Below are 10,666 nucleotides of genomic sequence, written 5' to 3'. Positions count from 1 at the left end.
TTCAAATCTCGCGACAGGCTACAAAAGTATGCTATTTTTTTTTCCCGGAACGATGGGAAACTTTCACATCACTTGCATAAAACCCAAAACAAAAAATAAAAAATAAAACCAAGACCAAAAACGAAAATGAAAGCAGAAAAACAATTTAAAACAAAATACCAAAAATGCGAACCCTCCCCTGCTTCCTTTGAACAAATAAAAACGCAAACTCGAAGCACCTTTTGGATTATGAGGTTTCTAAGCGAAAATGGAAGTAAAGTTCCTGAACCGAAAGCAAAGGGTGGGCTTTCTTGATCAAAAAGTGAAAAGGTCGGTTGCAAATCGAGACTCCTTAGCAGGCTTTTGAATATTTTCCTCGAAAGCCATGTGCAGGCTATTGTAAAGAGACATGATAAAAGTAGAAAGAGACAAGGTAAAAGTTGAGAATTAGAATAAAATAGAACCCAAAAATACATGCCACGTCTCCAAAACCAGAATCACGTCGATCATTTTCTATCCTCTCAAAGGCTTCCTCACACACCGACTGCTCAACCTTCGTTAGCTCACCCTTGGGACCGCAGGCCACGATCACTTCGCCGATGGAGGAATCATCGCCGTCATCGGCGAGGTCGGACACAGAGTTGGTGGAGATGCTGGACCGTATGCTGACTCGCTTGGCGCTCTGCGACGACTCCAGGCTCCAGGCCCTGCTCTCCAAGCTCCTCCCACTCGCCATCTCCTCTCCCTCATCCCCTTCCTCCACCGTCCGAAACAAAGTATGCATCCCCAATTCGACTGTGATTTCACGCTCGTTCGAACTTCATTCAGTCGGTCTGGTTGATGTTAGCTTCACTTCGGTGCCTGGGGATTCTGTCATCCGTTTTTTTTTTTTTTTTTGGGTCTTTTATTTGCCCAATTCGCGGTTCTTGCAAACTTCTCCGTGCGCGCGTGCTTGCGGGGGTAATGGAACTGCCAAGAGCTCGTCCTTAGAAACCGAAAGTGGCCGATATCCTTTGTAAGGCCTAGGAATGGAGTGGCTCTATGGCGTTTAGCTTTGGTCAGTTGGCACAGAAAACATTTTAGAGTTGAACGTATCGATGAAGGCTTCTCCCATTAAGGGTTTTCAATCGCATGTCGTAATTTCTCCGTTAGAGTACTTATGGAGTTGTTGCTCTACTATTTCTTCGGATTAGGTTCCTTGTAGTCTTTAGAGATAAAGTGCATTGGAAGTCTTAAAGTTTTTTTATTAAAATGTAATCGAAGTTCTAAAATTTTTAAAGAATGCAATCAACGGAAAAACTTAATTAAACCAATTAACAAGTTTTAGGATTTGATTTTCACTTGATCAAATCAATTTGACAAATTTTAGACTTGTTCCATCTTGATTGAGCCAACTCTGACAAAATTTAGGATTTGATTACATTTTTTGGAAAGTTTTAAGCATTAATTGTACTTTCGTAATAAGTCTTATAACTTAATTGCATTTTTTTTTTTGAAATTTTAGAACCTGCAATGCGCTTATTAATTCTATTTGATCCTAAGTATACCTAATGTGGTAAATTGTTTCTCTTTTTTTATAAAATTTTATTATTATTTATGAAGAAAAAGTAATTAGGGATAATTGAAAGTGGAAATCTGTGAAGCGCGATTTTAAATTTAAGCAATACATTTGGTTGAATGACCGTAGATATTATTAGCACATGACTCTAAAAGGAATAATGCTGAATAAAGAAAGACCAATTTACAAAATTATTAAGTCAAAAAGTGATGTGGTAGATTTTTGTTGGGTGCTTGAATATAAATCACTCGGGCAAATACCATCTCACAGTTTGACATATTATTTTATAATTCATTTTCATGAATTGGTCTTTATATCCCTCTGTTACTGTTAATATTCTCCAGGTTTGCGGTAATATGTTTGTCCATTCCTCTTGTATGCTGCCGCGACCTAAAATTCGACGCGACCACTTCAAAATGACAACCGCTGCAATTCCATGGCCACACCTCCCGATCACAAACCCAACGTGACCACCTGCTTGAGCACTAATGATTTTGCCACCTCAACCTCTCGTTCGAGATCCAATGCTACCACTAACATCATCAGTATTTCTTGGAAGTCACTTCCTTGTCACTGACAGCCCTTGAGGCCCCATCACCACCATTGCCACCATAAGAGCCATTGCGACCACCTCCATAGTCCCTGTTATGCGCTTCTAAACCATTTCTATGTCCCACTTGACTAGATCTCATCATGGGCTTGGCGGCCCATGAGTCGTGCCTGGGCCACATGGGCCGAAAGGCCTTTTTTTTTTTTGGGAATTTTGACACTTCATGGGTGACATTACTAGTATCACCATGCTTTTTTCCCCTTTTTTTGGGGGCGGGGTGCTCATTGCAAATGAAAAGTATTGCCATGGACATTGCAGTTCTTCCCATGCACCATTGGGATTAATTTACCAAACTTTAGAATATGGGTGTATTTCTTCTTCTCCTTTTGAGTGGGTGCGTTGGGCTTGTAGCTGCTCTTGTGTAATGCTTTGTATGGCATCTTTTCTGTCATTAAGTTCTACAGATTTAAATCTTCTGAGCATCTCTGCTGTTTGTAACTACTTCGTGTGGTAAGATTTTTGGTTACCTTTGCTTTATGTATAAGAACCTATCCAACTAATCAAGAAGAAAGAACAAATGAATAGAAAGAGGGGGTTTTAATTGGGAATGTTGTTTGTCTTGAGTCATTCTCTAACTTGTATTGTATTAGGCTAAGCAGCCGTCTAATATGAATATAGTATTTAACCATCTTTTTTTTTTTTTTTTTTTTGGTCAGATGTATCTAACCTATCTTAGATAAGTGATTGTGCTATGAAATACTCTGCTAACCTCATAAACTATATATGACACTAGCAACAGCTAGGGTGATGCTGACAAATGACGCTAGTTGCAAATTCGGCCAAGAATTGAATGTATGCACCTAAACCACAAATGTGTTCATTCCTCAAACTACTAAGTCAATTCCACTGGGTTCAATACTAGTTAGAATTAATCCCTTGTGAATGGTTGCCATTCGTGCTTTGAAACTGTGTAGGACAAGGCTGAATTCATGAAATTCAGGACTTTTACAGTTTTCTGTTTCTGAACACTCGTACATTATGCTACTCTGAAGTGATATCAGACTTCGACGGAAAGACTTCTAATCCTCCTGTTTCAAAGACTCCTTATAATATAGAATACAAGATTCAATGATAGATAATGTTGTAGAATTTTTGTTTTTCTTCCTTTTACCACCATCTTTGATTTCTGTTACGGTGGTTGTTATTCTCTCGGTCCTTTTTAGAGTTCACATATTGAAGAATTCCCAACAATATGAACGGTAGGTACTTCATCAAATTTACTTGTCAAAATGCAACATTGTATTGATGGAAAGATACTCTTGTCACCTTATGAATCCATGTTGGCCTCATTCCTAATTTGTCATGTCTCTTCCAGTGTCTTCTAACTGTTTTTGATTTACCCAAGTGTCTGCATACTGAACTGAATTCGTTTTTCGTTACTTCATACATATATACTTGTTAGATCATTTCATTTGAGATGACCAGATTGATTCATCTTTTTGTACAGGTTGTTGAAATACTGAGCCATGTTAATAAAAGAGTGAAACATCAACCTGGAATTGGTCTGCCTTTTGTCAGATTTATGGAGAATATACACAGAAGCCAATGCTGTATCTATTGTCAAAAACTTCTGCATTGTGTATATTGAGATGGGTATTGAACGCACTGATGTGAAGGTTTGTCATTGTTCTATAGTATCTGAAGTCTCTTTGGGAAATGAAAGGCTGTTATCTTGAACTTGCCTGTCTAGAATATCTTTTTGTGTGAATCTTGATACAATTGTTTTTTTTTTCAGGAGAAAGAAATGATGGCACCTATACTTGCAGCCAAAGTTTCAGAGGTTCCTCATCAGCATCAAGAGAGGGTTCTAAGAATTGCTACAAAGGTTCGTTTGAAGATTCTTTATTCCTCTAGCATGGAAAGTTCTATAGACTCTTCGAGCACATTACTTGGTGCTACTTCTAGTTTTGAGTGTTCTTACATCGATTAATGTTATTGTTTCTTCCACATTCTATGTCTTGATGTCTATTGGCAAGAAGAACGTGTTGAAAACATCTTTATAAATGAGCCATACTATGACATCTTTACCACTACATGCATTATTTACTTTCTTGGATGAAAGATATAAATAATAATAAAGTGTCTGTACCATATCACGTTGATTGAGAATCTTTGCTTGGCTGATGATAATTTGGAGAGGACCAACTCCACGTTTGGCAATTACCTCCAAGCTTTAAGGCTGGGTCTTTTTACTTGTAAATGGTCGTGCAAAACCAATCCTAGGTTCATTCTGACCTGTTGTCTTGCTGATCCTAGTGATGTATTTTCATCCTCTCTTTCTTTCGTTGTTTTCCTTATGTTCAGTATGATGAGTTCAATGTACTGCTTAATGTCAATAAGAAGTTTCTTGATTCTGTACTTCTACATGGTTGAATGTTTTCTGGTGATCAGTGAATGCCACTCATCAAATAGAGTCAATACAGAAGTTGCTGCGATGTATAAAGCTGTAAATATTACTCAGGACAAGGAAGGTTTCATTGAATTTTGCCTTCATAATATCTTGTATCAACCATCTTCTCAAGGGTTTGTATATCACCTCACCAAGCATTACATTACCGTGTATGAGATGCTAATCCAATTTTTTATTTTATTTTATTTTATTTTATCGAGGAGTTATTTTTTCTTTACAGTGGAGGAAGCTCCCCTGGACTTTCAATTGCTCAAGCTGACCGTATTACTGGGAAACAGCAATTGACGAATGATACACTTTTGATGAGAAAGGTGGAGTCATCTTAGCAATAAAGCAAATATATGTGGGGTGGATTTTCAGCATTGCCTATGCCACCACCAACTACAATATTATTCTTCTAATATCTAGGATTTCTTTTGACCAAAAAAAAAAAAAATAAAATCTAAGGTTCTCAATCAATTCTAACTTTTTTTTTGTTTTGTTAATATAATGAAAAACCTCAAACGGCATAGCAGCAATAAATTTACCTTAAACTAATGTTTTTACCATAAAAACTCCAAACCGGTACGCTTATGATAAATTTATCTTTTATTAAATTTTATCATCAAATTACCGAGTTGGATGTTGATGGCAAAGCTTGATGGGTGTACTAATTTGGGGTATTATCCTCCGTTTGTTACAGTATACTAGTTTGTAGTTTTTCATGATATTAATCCAATTTAATAGAAACTAATAAATGGTAAATTCATTACAAACTTATCAATTTGGGGTTTTTTGTGATAAAAAAATTTATTTGGGGTAAATAATCACTATTGTACTAGTTCGAGATTTTTTGTGGTAAAAAAATTAGTTTACATCAAATTTGTCACATGTATATGAGTTTGGAGTTTTTGTTGTATTAATCCTTTTTTTTTTTTTTTCCGGAGCAATTGGGCATTTTGAATGTAATTGAAGCTATGGAACTTGCCCCCGAAGTTGTTTATCCGCTCCATCTCGCTGCTTCTGTTGACAGGTATCTTGGCTTTGTAGTATGATATTTGTTTTCTTGCCTGTCCTATGGATGGATGTGCACGTATAGAATCTCATTGTTGATTGATTTTGGATTTGTACCAGTCAAGAAGCTGTTGCAGTGAGAGGCGATGTGCTTTTAAAGAAGAAGGCTTGATGCAAATTTTGATGATCTACTGCTTATAAAGAGACTATTTCTACTATTCAATGGTATGGACCAAAATGACTCTTTATTGAAAATTAATCCTATAGGTTACTGACCAAAAAAAAAAAAAAATCCTATAGGTTTTTTTGCTTGGCATAGATGAATTCATTCTCTTACACGTCTGTTTGGAGAAGTTTTTATAAAAAGGGAAGACGGAGGAGAACAATCACTCTAAATAATGATTTTTGTTGCCTTCATGGATATCGATGGTTTTTTATCTTATTTCTATGATGCATCTCATGTATGTAGAGCATGTGATATGATGTGGGCAAAATAAAACGATGATTGTATGTGACGTCTTTCACTGAAGATTATAACTGCCAGGCCAGTAGTCTATAATATTTCATTGTAAAGTCAATTTTTCCATCTATGAGTGAGATTGCCTCATCGTTTCTTTGAAGGAAAAAGTTTCTCGAGATTTGAGTTATTATTATTTTTTTTTTGGTAGCATTTTGAGGTTCATGGGGCTATAATTCTTCTTTTTTTCCCTCACAAAGTTGTTGATAGAATCCTCTTTTTCAAGCTTGCCAATCTATGAAGGATCCAGATCATATAATTACTGAATGTCCTGCCTGCCACTTCAAAGAAAATTATACAAAGGAGACTAATATTTGAATGTTGTAGGTATTACATGCCAAATTTTCGTTCTCATGTTCTTAGTGGCAGGATAAGTTTCGGTTTACTAATCTGAGCCTTTTATTATGCTAAATATCTCTTTTCAGCAACTTCTGAGACTTTTCTTTTTGTGGCAAGTGGCTGGAATTAAGACTTTCATTCAAGAAAAACATTCATTTAGATGGTGCTGTTATAACAGTAACACTATGTGAGATAAACTTTTCTGAAACTATAACCAGGAGAAAAAAAGATTGTCATTTGAAGAACCATTTGAGATAGTCCATAAAACTTTTGTGTACAATCAGATCGTGCTGTCATGGACATTAAATGATGCTGGTAGAGGCACAATGATGCTAGCATCTTCGGAGCACTTTATTATTCAAGGGAAATGGACATTATCCTTATTTCTGGCACTTTTTTTTTTCTAAAGAAAATATATAAAAGTTCATGAGGGAGGTATGAATCTTTACGGCCAATGAATTTGTGCAGTCATTAAAGACACAGTGATGCTAGTATTTTGAAATTCCGATCTCAGGAACCATTTTGTAAGTAAATAATTATTTAAGCGAAATTTGCATGGGCCTTATCAATACTCTTTGTTAAAGAATAATCAGAAAAGTTTATGAGAACGGTAACCCAGGGGTACCACACCAATACAAAATTACAGAGAGTTTGCAAAGTTTATATACCACGATTGCACTTTCATCCAATTGCGAGGTTTTTATAAGTTGGCAGTATACTCAATGCCTAAAAGAAATGAGAGTGAGAAGTCCCTTGTTAATTCTCTGTGGCCCCTTATCTGCATTTGAGTTCTTGGTCAATCTCTGCACTATGGTCTTTAAATCTAATCCCAATTCACGTGTGAGAGGGAGTTTTAGAACATTTAGATGTTAGATAAGGATGAGGTGGTCCCACTATTTCTACAACACTCATGAGGAGATCAGGTTAAATTTATTGCTGCTATTAAGAAGTAAACATCAGTCATTTTCGTTTTTCCATTATGCCTCATATCTCCTTAATGCTGTATTATTCGCACGTTGCGCAGGTTCTAGTGGAGCTGATATGTTGCCCCAGATTCTAAAAATCGCTCCTGCCAATTCAGCCTTAAAAGCAAGATTGATGTCTGCCTTTTGTCAGTCAAATACTGCGGCAAACAGTTTCATAAACTTTGCAGTGCATATTTGAGTGCACATACGGTACTCAGGGCTTTTTCAAAACCCTCCTTCAGTCTATCTTACAAAATGGACTAGAATTTTCCCTTACGATAATTAGCAATTAAGCCATATTTGGAGAGACTCATGAGACTAACTACTCGTCTGAGAAGTAGCAAAGTTAGATGAAGCAATATAAGAGTGTGGATGAAATGCAAGTTGTAGTGAGATTTACATGTACATGTAGCTGTGGTGAGAAGGTTGAGAGGAAAGTGCCTGCTATTGGTCTTATCGTATATCTGGGTCTACTTTATAATGTAACAGAAGGATGCGTGAAAATGTTACCCACAATGTAAGAGCTAGATGGAAAGACGTGCGCTAGCATTTGTGTTATTGGGAAATGTCATTTCAGAATAGGGACGAGAAATAAGGCTGATTATGATCTATGGGGTGATATGCATCGTGATAAAGTACCAACACATCCCGACGAATCAACGCTGCTGCACCCTCTTCCTCTGAATCAGAAGATCAACACACCCATCTTCCAACATCTGCAGCCGAATACAGAGACCTCAGATCAACCGGACATCTATACCCTGCAACATTGCAGCACAAACGACCAGCCAAAGCCGCTCACCATGGCAATCCTCGCGCCTCGGATCATAGAGAACGAAGATCTTTTGCCTCTGAAACGGAGGAAAGAACCCTCAGATCTACCAGATCTGATTTCCCAGGAATACATCAGAATCTCAAAGTCATAATCGCTGCTCAACGCAGTTCACATTGCGACCTGGAAGAAAGAGATGAAGAAACGAGGAACCATCGTACCTGTGCTGTGGAAGAAGGCTCGAAATCCCGACCAGATCTCACCAATCGTGCTCCCATGACCTGCGAAATCAACGCCGGCGAAGAAGACACCCCTGCAACGGACGAACGGAGGCTCAGTTTCACCGGATCTATAATTCCAGAAACATTGCAGATCGCAAGACCAACAAATAACGCCCACCATGGCAAGCTCTGCGGTTCGGAAGAGGTAGAAGACCTTCCTCTCAGCTCCAGCATTGGCAATGACATAGCTATGATTTCGGCCCCTAAAACCAAAGAAAGAAACATCAGATCTTCCAGATCTGATCTCCCAAATCAGCAGCAGCAACTCAACATCATCACCGACACCCACCAGGGAAGGCATTGCGGGTTCGAAGAGAGGGAAGAGGACATTAACAACCCACGCACATGTGCTGGTGAAGAAAGAGAAGCCTCTTTTCCCAGATCTGATCTCATCCATCAGCCGGCTTTTTCTTTCAGCATTTGGCCACAATCCCTCCACAGAGACGAATGAAGCTGTCTTCGGCTACCAGACAAGGCCTTCGTCTTTTGGTCCTCAGCATCCAAGAAAAGACCTCGGGCGGCTATTGCTTGCGTCTGCAGAGATTCCTTTTGGTAAAATTCGCGATGGGTTTGCAAAGAATATCGAGGTTAGTTCGCCTGAACAAGCGGAGGCCGTCGCTTTGGTTGAAACCCTAAATTTTATCTCTGAAAACCTAATCCCCACTCCCAGAAAAAGAAATACTTCTTTTATCTGATTGTCGGTTGATGGTGGACAGTCTATTGTCGTCATCTACCTTAAATTGGTCAGTGCAACTCCCTAGTGGACCGGGCCAAGCACAAATTGAAGACTATGTCTGGCCTTTCTTTTGCTCACTGCAGTAGGAATTCTAATCGGGTTGCTGACTGGGTTGCAAAAGCCCGGCGTTTTGATTTTCTTCCTAGTAACTGGGTGACTAGTCCCCTTCTGATCTCCTCGATCTTCTTTGTACTGATGCTTTTGCTGTATTACCTTTACCTACTATTTAATATAATCAGCTTTGTTTCTCGTCAAAAAAGTACCAACACATGCACAAAATGAATGCGTGTTTGATGAGAAAACTTCGGTGGGGTGCAGCTGGGAGATGTCTTGGCTGTCCATTAAGAAACTCTTTTTACGTTCCTGTTGTGCCCAAATATGTGTTCTAATCTGGGATCTGGCCAGTTTTCTGTGGTAGGGCCCTCGTTGAATATTCTATCCCTTTGACTGATGCATGATGATGTTCAAAGCCACAAGCTGTAGTAGATTCGTGAATTTATATGTTAACTTTTCCACCTCGTTATAGGTGTGAAGTATATGTCCCTTTATACCTGAGGTTATAGTTATCTGCGTGGCTTTGTGTGATTTAATTGACAAGCACAACTTGTTCTGTAAAAGGACGTCTCATCTGAATAAAATCTATATCCGGTATTTCACAGGTCCTACTGCAAAATAATTAGTAGCTAAGGTAAACCATAGTCTCCCGACAGTTGCTGATTTAGGTTGTCCTCTTTTATGCATTATATGCACTGTCTTATTCTTGAGTGATTCTACCTTTTTTATTCCCGTTTAACAATTTGTGATCTTTGGCATAGTTAGAAATGGATGCTCATGTTTAGAATTGGTGTACATGTACCATTTAGCCCTTCCCTTTTCATGATAATTTTTTCTGTGTAAGTAATAATTCTTTTTCATGCTGATACATCTGAAATCATGATGTTATAGGACAGGGTACCACCAAAATATTGAAGCAGTTGGGAATGCAGTTCGCTTCTTGGGTATTCACGCATGTAAGGGCTATACATTAATTTCAATTTATAGTTAACCTACTTTGAAGTTGGAAAGAAATATCTAGGTACGTCATTGTAAAATTGCCTAATTGGGATGCCATTCACCATATTTCCTACGTTATGCTCAATCTCTCGGGTAAACTCCACTCAGTATGTAGAGTGCAGGATTTTCCTAAAGCATTCTATTTAATTGCTATAGTTTTAAACTGGTCTTCGGCCTCAATTAAAGACGGCCTCTTCCAAACTCAACACACCCTCGAAGGCTCTAAGAAAAGAGAAAAAAGGAAACAGTGCTTCCTAGTGAAATGTTAAATAAGTCCAAGCATCTAGAATCGACTTCTTAGATACAATGTGGATTAAATATCCACGTATTAAGTGTCTAGCAAATTTTTTTGGAAATTCAGTTAATGATAATTGAACACCATGATACTTGTGACATCCTGAATTTTTGACCATATCTCAATAATATGAACTGGGCTTTTCATCGACGTGCCTA

The 10,666-nt window shown here is 38.1% G+C and overlaps 1 pseudogene; it reads left to right on the top strand.

Moving 5' to 3' along the window:
- Nucleotides 1-578: 578 nt before the first annotated feature.
- Nucleotides 579-10,666, top strand: part of LOC120292533 — a 65,955-nt pseudogene continuing 55,867 nt past the window's right edge.

This window comes from Eucalyptus grandis, chromosome 4, assembly GCF_016545825.1.
Source record: "Eucalyptus grandis isolate ANBG69807.140 chromosome 4, ASM1654582v1, whole genome shotgun sequence".
Lineage (NCBI taxonomy): Eukaryota > Viridiplantae > Streptophyta > Magnoliopsida > Myrtales > Myrtaceae > Eucalyptus > Eucalyptus grandis.
This window is presented reverse-complemented; position numbering and strand designations above follow the sequence as displayed.